This window comes from Pseudorca crassidens, chromosome 5 (genome assembly GCF_039906515.1).
Source record: "Pseudorca crassidens isolate mPseCra1 chromosome 5, mPseCra1.hap1, whole genome shotgun sequence".
Classification (NCBI taxonomy): Eukaryota; Metazoa; Chordata; class Mammalia; order Artiodactyla; family Delphinidae; genus Pseudorca; species Pseudorca crassidens.
The window spans coordinates 138,516,957-138,539,159 of NC_090300.1; positions in this window are offsets into that span (position 1 = coordinate 138,516,957).

The following is a 22,203-nucleotide window of genomic DNA, read 5'->3' on the forward strand; positions in this document are numbered from 1 at the left end:
CCTGTTAGGGAAACAGGCATTGTGAGGGCTAAGCCCACCTGGCAGGGGACACACACACACACACACACACACACACACACACACACACACACACACACACACACACACACACACACACACACACACACTCTTCCCAGGTTGAAAGGTCCCACATTGGTCACCTGGCTGGAAATGCAGGTTATCCAGTAACCATGGGAACTGCACTCTTGTGACCTCAACCTGTAATCTAGGGAATGTTTCTCACCCATATTCTGGTTTCTCTTTGATGAAAAGGGTACTTAGGTACTCTGCAAACTCAAAGCATACATAGAGAGCTCGTGTGGCTATCTTAGGATCCAGCAAAGCAGGCTTCAGGATAAGGAGTATAGACAGAGGTAAGGCCCCCCGAAGCTCCCTTCCCATCCCCCTTCACCCACCCCACCCCACCCTCACCGCTTTGGCACTGGGTCCTTCAGACCCTGCAGTTCAGCTGCATCCACAGGGACAGGGATCTGGGTAGCGGTGCCTGGGGCCACCCCTCTGACTGCACCCCCCAGGACCTCTGACGTGCCATCGCCTCCCCAGACCCCGCAGCTCCTGCTTGCACGGCCCCGCCACTCTGGATTCCTTCTCCCGCTTTTTCTCCCTCCTCTCATCCTCCAGGCCCTTGGCATCATCTCATCCAGGGGTTTAGCTTTTACAAAAGCAGGGAAGAATCTTTTCAGCTGGCCTGTATCCCCTAAGCCAGGAAGCGTGAAGCTTGGCTACCAGCTGGAAATGGGTGTGGGTGGGGAAGAAGGGAACCAGGCTCAAATTCGTATTTTAACAGCCGATCCTGCCGTATTGTCGTGCCACTATCCCCAGGTGCCCACCAGCAGCGCTCATGGTTTCTGCTCTGGGCTGTTCCAGTCTCTGGGTCTCTGTTTGTTTGGACAAGAACTGCAGAGGTGATTGAGTTTCTTATCCGCCCTGCCCTCTCCCACCCTGCCCCCAGCCCGCTCAGACTTTAACCTGTTTAAGGCAGCCCTCACTTTTCCTAGGGACCTCCCAGCTCACTCAGAAACCTCCTGTTGAATTGAGCAGAACTGAGTTATTCCCTCTGCAGCAGTGTATGGGTGTAGATTTGACTTGGGGACCAAATCCCCACTGGAGATGTTTGGTCCTGACCCTTCTCTGCTAAGGGAAGACAGCTGCTCTTACTCAACAGTACAGATGTATGCTGTCTTATGATGCAATTGCAATGCTGGGGCGACTAGGAACTCTACTCCAAGTGAGTTCTGTGGGCCAACAGCACTGCATCATCTGACAGCTTCTTAGTGATGCAGATTCTCAGCTGACCCCAACCTTGTCACATAAGAACCTGCATCTTAATAAGATCCCGGGTAATTTGTACACACATTAAAATGTAAGAAGCACTGCTCCAGAGCATTCAGGTCCCATTGATAAGAATGGAAACAAGATGCTTCCGTTGTTTAGAAACATTTTTCACAATTCGGAAAAACAATCATGAAGAAATTTTGCTTATTAAAGTAGCAAAGATTCAAAGTAGAAAGAAATTATACCAATGTCTTTGTCACTTTTGTTACCAACACCTTCACTGGGAAGTTTTAGGACAAACCACAGAATTGTTCTTTAAGGGAACAATTTCATTTCTGGGACTTGATCTTGTTAAAATTTAGGTTGTGACGTAGCTTCAAGGATATAGCAAAAAGGATTTTCAGACAATGGTTTAGTTGTTCCCATCTTCTTCCTTAGTAACAGAACCCCGGTTTTGGGGGGGAGGAGTGAGGTGCTTAGCTAAAAATGTTTTCTGGACTCTTTGCAAATAGAGGTGGACAATGAAGTGTAAGCAGACATCATTCAGAGGCATCTCCAGGAAGGCCCTTTATGAGGGGAATCAGCTCAGTTGCCAGCCCTCTTCTGACCTATGACTCTGCCCCCCTCCCCCCTTTTATCTTGATGGGATTTTGGAGACCCATTAGCCACTAACCTAATGTCAGCACTTCCTCCTTCCAGATTTGTCGTTACATGAGGAAAAAAAATCCTAGTTTGTTTAAGTTGTGGTGTCTCAGGAATGTGATATTTGCATCTGAACACAACTCCTAACTTACATGCAACCTAACTGTCCAAAAAGAGAGCTTTGGTTAATACATTATCATTTATCCACGCAATGAAGTACCATATGACAGAATCAGGTTGAACTGTGGTTTCAAATTATTTCTAGTAGTGGACACCTCCTCCTTCTAATAGTCAGTCTTTCATAGGATCCTAGTACACAGAACTGAGAAAAGTAGACTATTCTGGGTGAACCGAGGGTGGGAACTCATATCTTCTCTTCCACCTGCAAAATCTACTCTCCCTTCTGTGCGGCCCTGAAGCACCTTCACTAGTCCCTAGCATTTGAAAACCATTGTTATAGTTATCTCTTTATCTACATGAAAAAAATACGAGGTCTTGTTAAACAAAGAAAACAGTTTACCAATCAAATCATGGTATGATCCAATTTCATATTTAAAATATACTTTATATTTATATACTATATAAACACACACACACATATATATATATAGTATATACATACACTAATTTTCCCAGGCTTCACCGGTCTTTGGAAAAAATGGAGTCACATTAATCATAATTACTCAGATTCCCCTGGCTGGTGACCTCATTTGCATAATGGTAGCACCTTCCTCCTCAGTCTCCCCCAGTTCTCTCTGAGCGGGCTTAGGGGCGTTTCCTACCTAGTAGGACCATGAGCCCTAAAATTCTCTCTCTGGCCTCTGGGTTTCCATCATGGACAGAGGTGCACGAGGACAGTCCCAGCCCTCGCTCTTGCAGCTGGTGCCTCAGAGAGGTCTGCCACAGGTGCATGCCTCACTCTGCTGCACGCACTTGCTTTGGTCCTGTGCAGGGTGGGTCAGCTGCGTTCTGCAGAGAAGGAGGCAGATGAACAGGGGCTGTTCCACAGGGCTGAGCTGTGGTTCTGGGCAGGCTGGGGACCGGTGGCCATGCCAGCAGTCACGCTGGCCTCGTTTTCTACATGCTGGCTGACCCCATGCCTCCATGCCTCTAGCACCAACCTCATAGCTCTCTCCACGCCCAGGTGAGCTCATGGGGGCGCCCAAGCTCATCCTTCTCTGTCGGTCCCCCATAAGCGTGAAAGTACACGTACATGCACGTGAGTATTATTAAAGCAATGTAAATTAGAATTTAAAATTTTAATGGTAATAATTCCCGAATGGCAGGGGCAGGGTGCTTCAATGTTTAAAAAATTTTTTTCTTGCTTACTTGTGTTTTTTGAATTTCTACAATAAACATGTATTACTTATATTGAAAAAATTAAGATGCACCTGAAATCAGTTATGACTCCAAATCACTGAATCCTCTTAATTGCTTAGTACGTTTAACTGTGAGTTTCCTGCCATCCCAGGCAAAGTACTTTCCCTGTGTCAATGTTAGAGGGCTGGGGTAGGATTGGGAAGGGAAGCGGGGGTGGCAGGGGGTGGCAGGGTGGCGCGAGGGGAGATATACAATGGGCATAAAAGAAACATGTAGAACTGTGATTTCAAGTTATTCCTAGTAGCAGACACCTCCCCTTTTTTACATTCTGTCTTTCATAGGCTCTCAGTATCTATATACTGTTAACAGTTAACTGTATTGTGTACCTATATCTTTTTTCTGGCTTTATTGAGATATAATTGACATACAACATTGTTTAAGTTTAAGGTGTGCACATGTATTGCATTGATACACTTGTTATCTCTATCTCTTATCTTTTTATCCATGTGTGGACCAAAAAAAAAAAAAGTTGCCTGCCATTTCAGTAAACAACGACTATTGCCAGCCATCAAGCCATTAGCCACTGCAGTCACCCCAGTGGTGCACCGTGAGGGGCATTCAGGTTGGAGAACAGGATACTGGCCCTAGATAGTTAACATGCATATCAAAGGAATAATTTTGATGAGCCCAGACTCTTGCATCTTCCCATACATAGAAAAGCACCAAAATTATTAACTTGGATGTCTGTTTGTGATTAACTGTACTCTTTTGATGTTCGACTACTTGTTTTCTCCAAGGATATAAAAACTCCTGTATATCCTGGCTCCTCCCTTACTTCTTCAGAACGGTTCCTCAGAACCATCTGAGAGGCTGTCTCATGGGCTATAGTTCTCAGTAAGCACCCCGAATAAACCACAACTCCCAACTTTTAGGTTGTGTGGTTTATTTTTATTTTCAGTTGACACATGAAAGGCTGAAGAAAGTCTGAAGACAATGCTTTCCAACAAAACCCAAACGTCACATACTTTGGGGGCTTGGTGACCTGTTTTCTCTGGAGCGCCGGTTCACTGGGTGCCCTGCCCTATAACTGGGGGGAACTGGGCTTTGGGGACACAGGCTGACCATGCTGTATTGCAGGCCAGTGCTTTCTTTGGGGCACCACTGGATTCTCACACTGACACATCACTGACGGGTGGGCCAGGCCAGGAGGCCTCCAGTTACAGTGAGGGAAGTAGGACATGAGGACCATGGCTGATATTACAGATGCTAAGTCAGGGGCACCATAGAAAACCAAAAAATGTTCTAATTCCCATTAAATTCTGCTCCATGCAACCCTCCCTTTTGCTGCTGAAGGCTGATTTGCAGAAAGATTCACTCTCATGATGAAACTTTCAACTCTGGTGGAAACAAGATGAGTTCAGGGACGCCTGCATGGCGGGACTCTACTGAGTTGAGTTCATTAGTGGTTTTCCTCTGAGGGAGCCTGTTTGGCACAGCTGATTCTGCTTGGAGAGCTGCACTTTCCCAGTTTCCTGTCGCAAGGGACAAAATTCCAGTCCCTCTCTTACTATTAAAACAGAATATCCAGTCCCCTGCCCTGTGGAGACGCCTGAGTTTCTGTGTCATCCCCACTTCTGAGCCGCTCCCAGTACTGACAACTCCTCCTTCCTTAATTTTCAGAATAATCCCTTTGATGGTCGACTTCTCCTCTGCCTTCTTGACATTGTCCTGTCCCCCAATTTCCCCTACTCCTTTCCACCCGGCAGTGCTGCAAATTGCTTAAAGCAACTTCAAAAACAACTTCAAAACGCCCCCTTTTGCTTTAAGTGCTCCAAGTAACCCCTTGCCTGCCTCATCCCACCAGCCCCCCAACAGAGCCCACACGCCCAGTGTTTCTTGGTCATTGCTTACCTTTTCCTTGCTAACATTTGTTGAGCATATACTCTATTTCCAGCACATGTGTTAATTCGCTGACTTCTGACAGCAGCCCTATGCTGAAGGTACATCAATGAGCCCCACTGTTCAGATGAGGAAACTGACTCTTGGCAAAAGCCTTCCTTAGCTGGGGGTCCCACGCATGGGCAATGGGAGGGCTGGCAGCCCAGGCCACTAGGCTCCCAGCCTCAGTGGTGAGACAGCCCCGGTTCTGTGGTTGTTCCTCTGAGGCACCTGTATGAAAAATTTTAAAGACTCCTATCCTATCATTCAGCATTCTCGTTGTTTTTTTTGTTTGTTTGTTTTTGTATTTGTTTTCTGAAGTATAGTTGTGCTAGTTTCAGGTGTGCAGCAAAGTGATTCAGTTATATATATTCTTTTTCAGGTTCTTTTCCATTATAGGTTATTACAAGATATTGAATATTGTTCCCTGTATATATGCAGTAGTACCTTGTTGATTATTTTATATACAGTAGTGTGTATCTATTAATCGCAACTCCTAATTTATCCCTCCCCTCCCTTTCCCCTTTGGTAAGTTTGTTTTGTCTGTGAGTCTGTTTCTGTTTTGTAAATAATAAGTTCATTTGTATCATTTTTTAGGTTCCACATATAAGTGATATCATATGATATTTGGCTTTCTCTGTCTGGCTTACTTCACTCAGTATGACAATCTCTAGGTCCAACCACGTTGCTGCAAATGGCATTATTTCATTCTTTTTTATGGCTGCATAATATTCCATTGTATATTCCACTGTATATACGCACCACATCCTTTATCCATTCATCTGTCAATGGACATTTAGGTTGCTTCCATGTCTTGCCTATTGTAACTAGTGCTGCTATGAACACTGGGGTGCATGTATCTTATTGAATTATAGTTTTCTGAGTGGGATCACATGGAAACTCTATGTTTAGTTTTTTAAGGAACCTCCATACTGTTCTGCATAGTGGCTGCACCAGTTTACATTCCCACCAACAGTGCAGGTTCCCTTTTCTCCACACCCCCTCCAGCATTTATCACTTTTTCGGTGGTTTTCATGGTCCCTTGAGGCTTTCCTGCCTGCAAGACAGGCCATTGTGGAGCCTCCGGCGCTGGGGCTTAGATCAACACCATGAAGCCCCCTGTTCTCACGGATCCATGTGACCCAGGGCATAAGGTAGAGGGAATCAAAGAATAAGGTGTTTAACTTGCTCTAACATCTCTCCATAGATGTCACACTTAATCCTCAGTCAGGTTTTCTTACATTAGCCCCATTACATTTTTTGTATCGAAGTGAAATTCATGTAACATAAAACTAAACATTTGAAAGTGAACATTTCAGTGGCATTCAGTACATTCACAATGTCGTGCAACTGTCGACTGAAAAAACAAAAAAAACCCACACAACCTAAGAGTTGTGAGTTTTGATTTATTCCAGGACCTTCCGAAGAACGGAAGACAGCCTCTCAGATGGCACTGAGCAACTGTTCTGAAGAGGCAAGGGAGAAGCCAGGAGACATAGGAGTTGGTGCTGAAAAAAACCCATGTAGTGGAACATCAAAAGATTACTGCTAATGAACAAAACCAGACATCTCAAGTTAATGATTTTAGTGCGTTTCTATATATGGGAAGATGCAAGAGTCTGGGCTCATTGAAATTACTCCTTTGATATGCATGTTAACTATCTAGGGCCAGTATCCTGTTTTTCTCCAAGCTGAATGCCCCTCAGGGTGCACCACTGGGGTGACTGCAATGGCTGATGGCTTGATGGCTGGCATCACTCCTTTACCAGAATAGCAGGCAACATCCTTTGTTTACTGAAATGGCAGGCAACATTTTTTTTTTTTGTCCATACAACCACCACCTTTACCTAGTTCCAGAACATTTTCATCACCCCCAACGGAAAATCCCATACTCTCATTAAGCAGTTATTCCCTATCCCTTGCTCCCAGCCCCTGGCAACCACTAACTGCTTTCTGTCTCTGGACTGACCTATTCTGAACATGTCATATACACGGAATCGTACAGTAGGCGGCCTTTCATGTCTGTCTTCTTTCACTTAGCATAAAGTTTTCAAGGTTCATCCATGTGGTAGGGTGTATCAGTACTTCACTCCTTTTTATGGCGGGGTACTATTTAATTGTTTGGACAGTCCTCCACATTTTATCTGTTTCATCCATCGATGGAAACACTTGGGTTGTTTCCACTTTTTGGCCATTGTGTGACTAATACTCCAATAAACATTCCTGTACAAGCACCTGTTTTGAGTACCTGTTTTCAATTCTTTTCAGTATATACCTAGAAGTGGAATAATAGCTGGGGCAAATGGTATTTCTCTACCTAACTTTTTGAGGAACCTATTAGCACCATTTTAAAAGCAAGGAATCTGAGGCTCAAAGAAATTGAGCTGCCTGAGGTCACACGACTAGTAACTAACACAACCCGCACTAGGACCCAGAAACTCATACTGCTGTCATTCTAAGGACCAGGACTGCAGGGAACATCATTCATTCACTCCCCAAACATCCATTGAGGGCCAGAGCTGGCCTTTGTGGCAGATTTAACAATAACTCTCAGAAGGAAGCTTCCTAATGCCAGACTTCAGGAGAAAACAAGGGGAGTATTTTTTTTTTTTAATTTTTTTTTTTTCTTCTGCAGTGTGTGGGCCTCTCACTGTTGTGGCCTCTCCCATTGCGGAGCACAGGCTCCGGACATGCAGGCTCAGCGGCCATGGCTCACGGGCCCAGCTGCTCCGTGGCATGTGGGATCTTCCTGGACCGGGGCACGAACCCGTGTCCCCCGCATCGGCAGGCGGACTCCCAACCACTGCGCCACCAGGGAAGCCCAAGGGGAGTATTTTAATCATGAATCAACACAAGGATCTCACACATAAATCCCATTATGAGAACAATCTAACTGAGCACAGCGACAGTGTCTCAAGTCTTGCTGCACATTTTAATGTCAGTGTGGGGAGTTCATGCTGATTCTCCAGCAGACAGAAAGGAGTCACTCACTATTTCCGTCTTTCGCTGTCTTCATTTCTTGACTGACCCCCCGGGTGGGAGGGCGGGCGTTCGTGGAAACTGATTTGGTTCTCAAGTTTTTATTGGATGGGGGAGTCTGTGAAAGTCACTGTCCAAAGAGAATCTCTTGACGGCATTGCTGCTCAAAGGGTTAAATGCCAGGGCCAGACTGAGACTAAAGAGAGGGGCGGGGGCGAGGGATGGGGGAGGCGTCTGGACTTGGGCATCTGGGCATTTTCCAGTAGTTTCTAGGGGAATGTTACTATGAAGAGGCAAATTCTCATATCTACCCTCGACTGTTCCCGGCTCACTGGAGCATTTTCTGCGTAGAAAGGTGACATCCAAAGGCCGGAGCTTAGCTGGGTTTGAAAACAGACGCGGACTCCTCCCGCCTCCCACCCTCCCTCGGCTCCCCTCCCTGGCCCCGCCGACCTGATTAATCAGAACCCTGCCAAGCCCACTGAGGAGGGCTCCCAGGCTAATCTAATCTCCGTCCCCTTGCGGGGACAGACACCCCCGCTCGGCCAATGAGACGCAATTGTGCAAGCTCGGCTGGGCGGTGGAAAATTCCACACGCCGGGCGGGCGGCTGCGGCGGCCCCTGGCGGCGGCGCGCGCTCAGCATCCTGCAGCTCCGGGTCCCCAGGTGCCCGGGCCCGGCCCGCTGCTGTGGGGGCCCACCCTCCCCACAAAGCCGCCGCGTTTCGGGGCGCTGTCACACGAGTCACCGTCCAGGAGCTGTTTTTTCTCTTGTTCTCCCCACCTCCCTGCGAGAGATGCTTTCAGCAAATCAAAGAAAGTCTGGCGATGCCGGAATCATTGCGGGGTTAGGGGGGAGGGGGGCTCTGATGGCATTTTCCCCTCCAGTGTGTGTGTGTGTGTGTGTGTGTGTGTGTGCGCGCGCGCGCCTGTAAGTGTTATAAACCACCGCCCCCAGCACCCTCCTCGCCCACCCAAGCAGTGAGTCCTGACCGCACTTGTCCCCCACCTCCGCCAGGCTTTGCAACCCAATAAGTGTGCGGAGAATGAATGAGCGGGGCTCCTTTCTAGATCTCTCCACCCGTGAACTACGGTGCCCTTTTAGAAGTGGCCGGTGGGTCCTAGAGAGCGAAGGGTTAGGAGTCTGCAAAGGTGTGTATTTAATGAAGGTGCGGAGGGAGACCCAGCTGCAACGGAACCCAGTACAACAGGATCAGTGCCCTGATCCAGAGACGCACAGAAAATTGCAGGGCCACAAAGGAGGGACGTCTTGCTCAGTCTGCCATTGCGGGGGAAGGGATGCAGGTCGGAGCTGGAAGGAGAGAAGTTAGCCAGACAGAGAAGGGGGAGGCGCCGGGAGCCTGTGTTCCAGCCCCCCGGAGTGAGGCTGCTGGACAGGCCTCTGCGTTTCCATGCAGCTGGACTGTGTTACAAGATCCCTTCCTTAACTCCACGTGAATTATTGCAATAAATCCCCATGATTTCAGGGGATCCAGGCCTGTTTCGGCTCCTCGCAATGTAAAAGAACCTAGTGAACAGAGTCCAAAAATTAGAATGCAACCTTGCCCAAGAGCGCCTCTGCCAGAAGACAATCACAAAGACTTCTTCTGGGATTGGAAGGGGGGAGGGGGATAACGGGCCCCAGCGATCTGGGAGGGGGAAAAGAGAAAGAAAGGAGAAAATGCTGGGTTTTCTTCTTAAGGGAGAGTATGAAGCTTTAGGAAGAACCCACAGAACAGAGAGGTAGGAAGGGGCCATCCTGGGTCCAAAAGCCTGAGGTAGGTGAGCCGAGCTGAGCTTCAGGAGATGGGAAACCAGCCGCCCCAGTTCTGCTAGTGACCAGCTGACGGTCCTGGAAAATCTCCTAACTTCCCTGAGTCTTAGTTTTTACCTCTGCAAAATCTGGATAATAATCCCTGAGACTAAAAGAAAATGAAATGATGTCTATAAAACCGTCAAGAAATCTATGCAAGTGTTTTTTATCCACATGCATAAACAATACGTATGTTTATCTAGTTGAATTAACTTTGATCAAGAGTCATGGTTAAATCAATCAATACATGTATTAATATAGTCGGTAAATACTTACTGAACATCTACTCTGTGTCCGGGGATACAGCACTGAAGAAAACACAACTAACCTGCTCTTGGGAAGCTTCCATTGTCATGGGGGAGACAGGTAAGAAAATAAATAAGAAAACAAAAGAGTATTTTTGATGCTGATAAGTGATATGGAGAAAACTACAGCAGGTAAGAGGGATAGGGGGGTGATTTTGAATAGGGTGAGGGGGAAAGGCCTCACTGAGAAGGTGGTATATAAGCAGAGACCTGACAGGGAGGTGAGGGGGTGATTTCTATGGATTTCTGGGGGAAGAACATTCCAGGTTGGGGGGTGCCAGAGAGTGCAAAGGGCCTGAGATGGGACTGTGGTCCTCCCTGTTGGAGGAACAGGCACGGTCCCCAGAGGGGAGTGAATGATGGGACTGAGGTCAGGGGCTGGCCGGGTGGAGGTGGGGTTAGGAAAGGCTCCTTGGGCTTTGAAGGTGGCCCTGCCTTTCACCATGAGGGTTCTGGTCAGTCATTGGACAGCACTTCTGAGGGGCCACCTTGGGTCTTAACTGATTGCAATGCAACTTGATTTCTTTTTTTAAAGTTTTTAAAAATTAATTAATTAATTTACTATTTATTTATTTTGGCTGCACTGGGTCTTTGTTGTGGCACGCGGGACCTTCGTTGTGGCATGCAGGATCTTTAGTTGCAGCATGAGGACTTCTAAGTTGCAGCATGCATGCAGGATCTAGTTCCCCGATCAGGGCTTGAACCCAGGCCCCCTGCATTGGGAGCGCGGAGTCTCACCCACTGGACCACCAGGGAAGTCCCGCAACTTCTAATTTGGACACTGAGAAGCCACCAGCAAGCATTTATCAAAAGCTTTGTTGTGTTTGAGCGTGCTCTGGGGGTCTGGAGAACACAAGGAAGTAGAATGCAGAGGCATGCCTTAAGGAGGCCACAGTCCTGTCGGCAATATAGTTTAGCTGCAAAAAATACCAACTAGTGGGCTTCCCTGGTGGTGCAGTGGTTGAGAGTCCGCCTGCCGATGCAGGGGACATGGGTTCGTGCCCTGGGACGGGAAGATCCCACATGCCGTGGAGTGGCTGGGCCCATGAGCCATGGCCACTGAGCCTGCGCATCCGGAGCCTGTGCTCCGCAATGGGAGAGGCCACAACAGTGAGAGGCCCGCATACCGCAAACCAACCCCCCCCCCAAAAAAACAATTAGTGATCAATACAGGACAGTTTCTCATACTTGCTAAATTGTGTGGAGGGACCCTGAAAACAGGAGGAAACTGGGAGCTTTGGGAACCCCAGGGGCACCCAGGGATTGTGCTGGGATCACAGTAGGTGCCCAATGATGGTTTGTGAACAGAGGGAATGCCTGAAGTTGAGAAACAGAGAGGTCTCCTCCTCTCCCACGTCGGGATGGCCTGCAGTCCCTGGCAGCCCCTGGCAGCCCCTCACACGCGGGCCAGTGTCGCCAGCCCACAGTCGAGGCTGCTTGGATGGTCCTCCAGCTACAGGGTGAGAAAAGGCCTCGACCTAAATGACCATGCTGGTAACTGGATGGAATCCCCCCAGGGAAATTACAAAACGGAATCAGGTGTCCAGGCTGCAGCCTCCCGTCTTTAAGTAGGCCAGTCCTGGGTCCTGGGCCAGGGGCCTGGGGGCAGCTGCATTCTGCTGACAGGCCTGTCTGCATTCCAGGTCTCTGACCCTCCTTGCTTTTGAGATTTTGTCCAAGGCCTCTTACCAGGAGAGGAGGGTGATCAGGGATAGAGAAATTTGATGAGGCCAGTTCAGAAAATCCCACAATGCCTTGCCACTCTTTGCAGAACCAGCCAACTGGCCCAGTGCCCCCTCCCAGCAGTGGTGGTGGCCCCTCACAGGCGCTGGCCTCCTCGCCTGGGGGTCAGGGGCTCCATTCTGAAGTCACAAGATTCATCACTGCAGAGTGCCCCTGCCCAGTGCTTCTAACTCTAGCATCACCCTTGACCTCCCTGGACAGGCCTGAGCAAGTCCTACGTATAACCTTCAGAGACTCAGCTGCGTCCTCCGTCCTCCGGGGCTGGCTTTGTGAAACCAAGACAAACATGCATATGCTCATTCCTCAGCTCAGCGGCAGCCCAGCTGCTCTGGGGTGGCAAGAGGAAGAGAGGGGGGCTATTGTCCTCTATCTCCTCATAGCTAAACGTTTTATTTATTTAACGTTTTGAATAAGTAATATAACATATGGTTCAGAAAATCAACAGTTATAAAACATTACACAGTGGAAAGCATACTTTCCCATCTGCTCAGCTCTTATCTCTCTCACCCCCCCAACAAAGGTAGCCACTGTTATTAATTTGTTGTGTACCTTTCTAGAGATCCCCCCTCCCCTCCCCCTCCCCTCCCCTCCCCTCCCCCTCCCCTCCCCTCCCCTCCCCCTCCCCCTCCCCTCCCCTCCCCCTCCCCTCCCCCTCCCTCCCCCCTCGCCCTCCCCTCCCCCTCTCCCTCCCCCTCCCCTCCCCTAGCCCTCCCCTCCCCTCCCCTCCCCCTCCTCTCCCCCCTCCCCTCCCCTCCTCTCCCCCTCCCCCTCCCCTCCTCTCCCCCTCCCCCTCCCCTCCCCTCCTCTCCCCCTCCCCCTCCCCTCCCCTCCTCTCCCCCTCCCCCTCCCCTCCCCTCCTCTCCCCCTCCCCACCTCCCCTTCCCCTCTATTCCTTTTGCATACACAAGCAAATTGAATACATAGTCTTCCCCAACTCTCAACTCTTTTCCCACTTGCTTGGTAGTTCACAATCCAGCATTCTGTACCTTGTTGTTTTCGGTTAACAGTATGTCTTAGACATCTTTCCATCATGGTACGTAAATCGTGTCATCATTCCTCTTTTTTTTTTTTTTTTTTTTTTTTGTGGTATGCAGGCCTCTCACTGTTTTGGCCTCTCCCGTTGTGGAGCACAGGCTCCGCACACACAGGCTCAGTGGCCATGGCTCACGGGCCTAGCTGCTCCGCGGCATGTGGGATCTTCCTGGACAGGGGCACGAACCCGTGTCCCCTGCATCGGCAGGCAGACTCTCAACCACTGCACCACCAGGGAAGCCCCATCGTTCCTCTTTACTGATGGTTACTATCCAAAGTGTGCCAAAACAATCTCCTATAGATGGACTTTAAAAGTTGTTGCAGTGTTTTGCTTTCAAACAGTGTTGCCATGGATAACTTCGTAGTTCTTCATGCAGCACATGATTATGTTTATGCAGAAGGTAAATTCCTAAAAGTGAAATTGCAGAGTCAAAGGGTAAATGCATCTCTAACATGGACAGATGTTGTCAAATTACTCTCTGCAGGGGGTATGCCAATTTCTGCTTCCAGTAGCAATGTAGGAGGGAGAATGCCTGTGTCTCCCAGCCCACCAAGAGAGTTTGTTTTCAAACTTTTGGATTTTTGCCCTTTCTAATAAATTTTTAAAAATCAATGTGTTTTTATTTTGTATATTTGTTGGTATGATTGACATCGAGCATGTTTTCATATGTTTAAAAAAACAAGTATATTTCCTGCAAACTGTCCTTACCCATGCTCATCATTCTATTGGTTTTTGGTCTTTTGTCTCATCATCTCATCAATTTGCAGGAGCTCTTTATATAGTATTGGGGAAATTAGCCCTTTGTGATATGAGTTACATATAGCTCTCATTTTGTCATTTACTTATTGACTTTGCTTTGGGTGTTTTTAAAACTTAGTTTGGTTCCTGCCATGCAGAAGGTTTTGATTTCCATGTAGTCAAAATTGTCAACCATTTATTTTGTGGCTTCTAGATTTTGAGTCATAGCAAGACCTTCCTCATCTCCCATTTCTGTTTTAGTATTTTTATGTTTTTTTTCTGTTTATATTTAAATCTTCTATATAACTGAAATTTATTCTACTGTAGATGTAAAGTCTATCTAAAAAATGTTTGATATCACCACCACTTATTGAATAGTCCATCTTTTCCCCATGTATTTGAGATGCCACCTTTATCTTAAATGTCATTTCCATAAGTATTTGGGTATTTTTCAGGATTTTCAATTCTGTGCCATGTTAGTCTGGCAAATCATATTCTACTAGTACAAAGTTTTAATTATTGAATTAAATTGAATTAATTATTGAATTAATTATTGATTTTAAGTATATTTTAATATATGGTATAGCTATTCCTTCTCCTTTTCTTTATCAGAATTACCCAGGCTATCATTTGTTTTTCCATGTGAAAGTTAGAATCACCTTGTATAGATAAAAATTTCTTTTCTTATTTTTATTGGGATAATATTTATTAATTAACATTTTATGTTAAGGAAATTGACAAAAAGCTGTTTTCCTATCCAAGAACATGGTATGTCTTTTCATTTATTCATCTCTCTCTCTCTCTTTCTCTCTCTCTCTTTTTTTAATGAATGCTTAAAAGATTATGTAGGTCCTGTGTGTATCTTTTAAGCTTATTTTAATTATTTTATCTTTTTTATTGTAAATGAGGTATTTTCTTCCATTATATTGCCTAATTGGGTTTTGTTTGTATAAACAAAAGCTATGGATTTCTGTATATTAATTTTACATATCCTCTTAAATTCTGTTACTGATTGCAGTATTTTTCACACATTTTTCTTGGGGTTTCAAGCTATAAAACAAATCACCTGCAAATAGTGATAGTTTTACCTCTTTTGCTCAATTTTTATTTTGTTCCTTTTCTGGTACAAAATCAAATGATGTAATAGTGAGCAAACATTTGTCTCATTTCTGGCTTAAGGGTAGAAGCCTCTAGTATTTCTTAACTAAGCACACATTTGGTTTTGAGGTTCTATATATGGTTTAAATGTATCTGTCTATTCCTGTGTTATTGGCTTTCAAAAATCAAGAATAAATTGTCAAATATTGTCAAATACTGTTTGAACATGTATTGAGGTGACTGCATAATTTTCTCCTTAGAATTAAGTGGATTTCCTAATGCTGAATCATCTTTGCATTCTTGGAACAAGCCCCATTTGTTCATGATGTACATTATTATTTTTACCTGCTGACAAATTCTGTCTGCTAATATATTTGTTAGCATTTTTATTGATAGTAAAAGTGCACAAAACTTATGTGTACACAAATGTACAAATCTAAAGTGTATAAGTAGATGAATTTATATATGTATGTATATGCAATATATACATTAGAATCTGCATGCAAAAAATATACAATTAAAAAGCTAACTGGTGAGAAAAGTGGAATAGAAGAATGCATGATTAATCCTCAAAAAGCCAGAAAATGGAAAACAAAGGAATAGAACAGATGGAACAAATAGAAAATAAATAGCAGCATGGTAGAATTTAATGTAACTGTATCAGTATATATAGTATATATATATTTATAGTATATATATATATATGTATATGAAGTATAAATATGAAACACACAAAAAAGAATAAAGTAGTCCGACTAAATCAAAAGAATTGAGACCCAAGGGTATACTTTTACAGTGAGAATATATGAAATATAAGGATAAGGTTAAGGGGCTTCCCTGGTGGTACGGTGGTTAAGAATCTGCCTGCCAATGCAGGGGACACAGGTTCAAGCCCTGGTCTGGGAAGATCCCACATGCCGCGGAGCAACTAAGCCCATGTGCCACAACTACTGAGCCTGCGCTCTAGAGCCCGTGAGCCACAACTACTGAGCCCGTGCACCACAACTACTGAAGCCCACACGCCTAGAGCCCATGCTCCATGACAAGAGAAGCCACCGCAATGAGAAGCCCTCACACTGCAGCAAAGAGTAACCCCCACTCACTGCAACTAGAGAAAGCCTGCGTGCAGCAACAAAGACCCAATGCAGCCAAAAATAAATAAATAAAATAAATAAAAGTTTAAAAAAATTTAAAAAAATAAAAAGGATAAGGTTAGGATGAAAGCAAAAAGATGAAATGAGTTATACCATGCAATACTAGCAAAAAGAAATTTGGTTGGCTACCTTAATATCAGACTACACTTTAAGACAAGAAATATTACTAGAGGGAAAAGGACATGTTTTATTGAGATTATGATAACAGGGTCAATTCAACAAGAAAACCCAAGAATCTGAAATTTTATGCACCTAATAACATTGTTTAAAAATGGAAATTAACCGAATTAAAAGAAGAAATAAATTAACAATCATAGCTGAGAATCATGTATTTTCCTATTCCATTTTCTCAGCTATTAGCTTTTTACTTACACAATTTTTGTGTGTGATTGCCCTAAAGATTTCATTATGCATTTCTCACTTATTGCCTTCAACCTTCAATTGGTACTTTTCCCTTTTAAATAATAATGCAATAACCTTAAAACAGTTTAAGTCCATCTACTCCATCCCACACTTTAGGATATTGTTGTATAGTTTTACTTCTACGTGTGTTATCAAGTTCACAAGACATTATTATTTTGGCTTCAAACAGATAATATTCTTTTCTCTCTTCCCACATATTTATTCTTTTCAGTGCTTTTTTTTCCTTCCTGAAGTTCTGTGCTTTCATCTGGGTATATTTCCCTTTACTTGAAAAAATGCGCTTTAGTATTTCATGTAGTGCTTCTCCACTGGGGATGAATTATTTCAGGTTTTGTTTGTTTGTTTGTTTTGTCTGAAAATTTTTTATTTTGCCTTCATAGTTGAAGGACCTTTTGCTGGATATAGAATTCTAGTTTGATAGTGTGGTTTTGTTTTCTTTCAGAATTTTAATATATCACTCTATTGTCTTCTGGCTTTCACACATTTTTCTTCCTTGACAAGAAAATCCATAATCAGTTTTACTATTGTTTCATTGAAGATTGTGTACATTTTTAGAAAGATGCCTTTAAGATTTTCTCTTTGTCTTTGATCTTCAACTGTTTCAATAAGTTGTGCCTTGATACATTTTTCTTTTTATTTATTTTCCTTGAGGTTCACTGAGACGCTGGATTAAAGGGTTGATATCTTTCATAAGTATTGGAAAATTCTTGCCCATTATCTCTTGAAATATTGCTTCCACTCTTATCTGTTTGTCTTCTCTTTCTTGACTCCAATTATAAATATTTTAAATCTTTTGGCTGTGTCCAATATATCACTTATGCTCTATTCTGTTCTTTCCATTAATTTTTCTCTCTGTGCTTTGTATTGAGTATTTCTATTGATCTATTTTTGAGTTTACTAATCCAGTCCCCTGCTGTATAGAGTTTTCTTTTAAAAGTGATAAGTTCTTTTTTCTTTTATTGAGCTATTGAGATATAAGTGATACACAGCACTGTGTAAGTTTAAGGCGTGCATAATAATTTGACTTACATACATCATGAAATGATTATAACAGTAAGTTTAGTGAACATCCATCATCTCATATAGATGCAAAATTAAAGAAATAGAAAAAAACATTTTCCCTTGTGATGAGAACTCTGAGGATTTACTCTCTTAACAGCTTCCATATGTAACATACAGCAATGTTCAATTTACCTATCATGTTGTACATCATATCCCTAGCACTTATTTATCTTATAGCTAGAAGTTTGTACCTTTTGACTACCTCCATCCAATTCCCCCACCCACTGCTTCTGGTGACCACAAATCTGACCTCTTTTTCTTTGAATTTGTTTGCTTCTTTGTTTTTGAACTATAATTGCCCTGCAACACTATGTTAGTTCTTGTTACACACATAGTGATTCAAAATTTCTATACATTTCAAAATGATCGCATGATAAGTCTAGTTACAATCTATCACCGTACAAAGAGTTTACATAGTTGTAGACTATATTCCCCACACTCTGCATTTCATACCCATGACTTGTTTAATTTGTAATTGAAAGTTTGTACCTCTTAATCGTCCTCATGTATTTCTCTCCTCTCCTCTCATCTGGCAACCACCTGTTTGTTCTCTGTATCTATGACTCTGATTCTTTTTTGTTATTTTTGTTCATTTGTCTTGTTTTTTAGTTTCCACATGTAAGTGAAATTATACAGTATATGTCTTAATCTGTCTAACTTATTTCACTTAGCATAATACCTTCCAAGTCCATCCATATTGTCACAAATGGCAAGATTTCATTCTTTTTGTGACTAAGAAGAAAATATAGGTAAAGAAGATATAGATAGATAGATAGATAGATAGATAGATAGATAGATAGATAGTTATCTACCTATAGACTCAGAAGAAGATATATATCTTTTTTAAACATTCATCTCTTAATGGACTCTTAGGTTACTTCCACATCTTGGCTATTATAAATAATGCTGCAGCGAACATGGGGGTGCATATATCTTTCTGAATTAGTGCTTTTGTTTTCTTTGGATAAATATCCAGGAGTGAAATTGCTGGGTCATATGGTAGTTCTATTTTTAAGTTTTTGAGGAATCTCCATACTGTTTTCCATAGTGCCTGCACCAATTTAGATTTCTACCAACAGTTCATGAGGGTTCTCGTCTCTCCACATCCTTGCCAACACTTGAATTTGTTGTCTTTTTTTTTTTTTTTTTGCAGTATGTGGGCCTCTCACTGTTGTGGCCTCTCCCGTTGCGGAGCACAGGCTCCGGACGTGCAGGCTCAGCAGCCATGGCTCACAGGCCCAGCCGTGTGGGATCTTCCCGGACTGGGGCACGAACCTGTGTCCCCTGCATTGGCAGGCAGACTCTCAACCACTGCGCCACCAGGGAAGCCCTTTGTTGTCTTTTTGATAATAGCCATTCTGACAGTTGTGAGGTAATATCTCATTGCTGTTTTGATTTTGATTTGCATTTCCCTGATGATTACTGACCTTGAGCATATTTTCACGTGCTTGTTGCCCATTTGTATGGCTTCTTTGGAAAAATGTCTACTTTGACCCTCTGCCCATTTTTTAACTGGGTTGTTTGTTTTTTGATGTTGAGTTATATGAGTTCTTTGTATATTTTGGCTATTAACTCCTTATTGGATAAATCTTTGCAAATATCTTTGCCCATCCAGTAGGCAGCCTTTTCTTTTTGTCGATGGTTTCCTTGGCTGTGTAAAAGTTCTTAAGTTTAATTAGGTCCCATTTGTTTATTTTTGTTTTGTTTCTTTTGCCTTAGGAGACAAACCCCAAAAATATTGTTACGATTTATGTCAAAGGGTGTTCTGCCTATGTTTTCCCCTATGAGTTTTATGGTATCCGGTCTTACATTTAAAGTCCATTTGGAATTTATTTTTGTGTGTGGTGTTAGAGAATGTTCTAATTTCATTCTTTTATATGTAGCTGTTCAGTTTTCCCAGCACACTTATTAAAGAGACTGTCTTTTCTCCATTGTATATTCTTGCCTCTTTTGTTAGAGATTAATTGCTCATATAAGTGTGGGTTTACTTCTGGGCTCTCTATTCTGTTCCATGATCTATGTGTCTATATTTGTGCCAGTGTCATACTATTTTGATTACTGTAGTACTGTAGTCTAAAGTCAGGGAGTGTGATACCTCCAGCTCTGTTCTTTCTTAAGATTGTTTTGGCTATTTGAGTTCTTTTGTGTTTCCATTCAAAATTATAAATTATTTGTTCTAGTTCTGTGAAAAATGCCATAGGTATTGATAAGGATTGCATTGAATCTGTAGATTGCCTTGGGTTATATGGTCATTTTAACAATATTAATTCTTCCAATCCATACACATGGTATATCTTCTATATGTTTGTGTCTTCTTCAGTTTCCTTCATCAGTGTCTTATAGTTTTCCAAGTATAGGTCTATGACCTTCTTAGTTAGATTTATTCCTAGGTATTTTATTCTTTTTGATGCAATTGTAAGTGGGGTTGTTTTCCTAATTTCTCTTTTGGATAGTTCATTGTTAGTGTATAGAAATAGAACAGATTTCTGTATATTAATTTTGTATCCTGCAACTTTACCAAATTCATTGATGAGTTCTAGTAGTTTTTTTGGTAACATCTTTAGGATTTTCTATGTATAGTATCATGTCATCTGCAAACAGTGAGAGTTTTACTTCTTTCTTTCCAGTTTGGGTTCCTTTTATTTCTTTTTCTTATCTGATTGCTGTGGTTAGGACTTCCAATACTATGTTGAATAAAAGTGGCAAGATTGGGTATCCTCGCATTGCTCCTGATCTTAGAGAAATGCTTTCAGCTTTTCACCATTGAATATCATGTCAGCTGTGGGCTTATCATATATGGCCTTTATTATGTTGAAGTATGTTCCCTCTATACCCACTTTTTTTGAGAGATTTTATCATAAGTGGATGTTGAATTTTGTCGAAAACTTTCTCTGTATCTATTGAGATAATCAATTTTTTAATGTGGTGTATCATATTGATTGATTTGTGGCTACTGAACCACTTTTTTATCTCCGGGATAAATCCCACTTGATCATGGTGTATGATCCTTTTAATGCATTGTTGATTTCAGTTTGTTAATATTTTGTTGAGGATTTTTGCATCTATGTTCACCATTGATATTGACCTGTAATTTTCTTTTTTTGTGATATCTTTGTCTGGCTTTGGTACCTCATAGGATGAGTTTGGATGCTTTCCTTTCTCTGCAGATTTTTGAAATAGTTTGAGAAGGATAGGTGTTGACTCTTTTTTAAGTGTTTGGTAGAATTCACCTATGAAGCTTTCTAGTCCTGGACTTTTGTTGGTTGAGTTTTTAAATTACTAATTCAATTTCATTACTGATAATCGTTCTGTTTATATTTTCTATTTCTTCCTGGTTCAGTCTTGGGAAATTGTGCCTTTCTAAGAATTTGTCCATTTCTTCTAGGTTGTCCCTTTTATTGGCATACCATTGTTCATAGTAGTCTCATGATATTTTGTATTTCTGTGGTGTTGATTATAACTTCTCCTTTTTCATTTCTGATTTTGTTGATTTGGGCCCTCTCTCTTTTCTTCTTGATGAGTCCGACTTAAAGGTTTATCAATTTTGTTGATCTTTTCAAAGAACAGCTCTTAATCTTCACTGATCTTTTCTTTTTTTGGTGGGTGGTCTCTATTTCATTTATTTCTTTCTGTTCTTTATGATTTCTTTCCTTCTATTAACTTTGGGTTTTGTGTGTTCTTCTTTTTCTAATTCCTTTAGGTGTAAGGTTAGGTTGCTTATTTGAGATTTTTCTTGTTTCCTGAGCTAGGCTTATATCACTGTAAACTTCCCTCAGAACTGCTTTTGCTGCATCCCATAAATTTTAAATCATTGTGTTTTTGTTTTTATTTGTTTCCAGGTATTTTCTAGAATTCCATCTTTGATTTCTTCTCTACCCATTGGTTGTTTAGTAGCATATTGTTTAGCCTCCACATGATTAGTTTTTTTGCCTGTAGTTAATTTTCTAGCCTAATAGCATTGTAGCTGGAAAAGATGCTTGATATGATTTCAGTCTTCTTAAATTTACTGAGACTTGTTTTGTGGCCTAGCCTGTGATCTATTCGGGAGAGCATTCCTTGTACAGTTGAAAAGAATGGGTATTCTGCTGCTTTTAGGTGGAATGTTATATATATATATATATATATATATATATATATATATATATAGAGAGAGAGAGAGAGAGAGAGAGAGAGAGAGAGAGAGAGAGAGAGAGAGAGAGTCCATTTGGTCTAATGTATTGCTTAAGCCAGTGTTTTCTTATTAATTTTCTGTTTGAATGATCTGTCCATTGATGTAAATGGGTTGTTAAAGTTCCCTATTATTATTGTGTTACTGTTAATTTATCCCTTTATATCTGTCAATATTTGTTTTGGGTATTTGATGCTCCTATGTTGGGTGCATATATATTTACAATTGTTATAAATTTTTGTTGGATTGATCCCTTGATCTTTATGTAATGTCCTTCTTTGTCTTTTGTTACAGTCTTTATTCTAAAGTTTATTTTGTCTGATATAAGTATTGTGGACACTTGCTCCTTGGGGAGAACCACTGTAATTGTAAATATCTTCCTGTTTTTTGGTCACCCACTTGGGAGTATGGGTCCTGATTATACTGCTTCTCTGCCTCTCCCACCCATCTTATTGTGGTTCCTTCTTTAGATCTTTAGTTGTAGAAGATCTT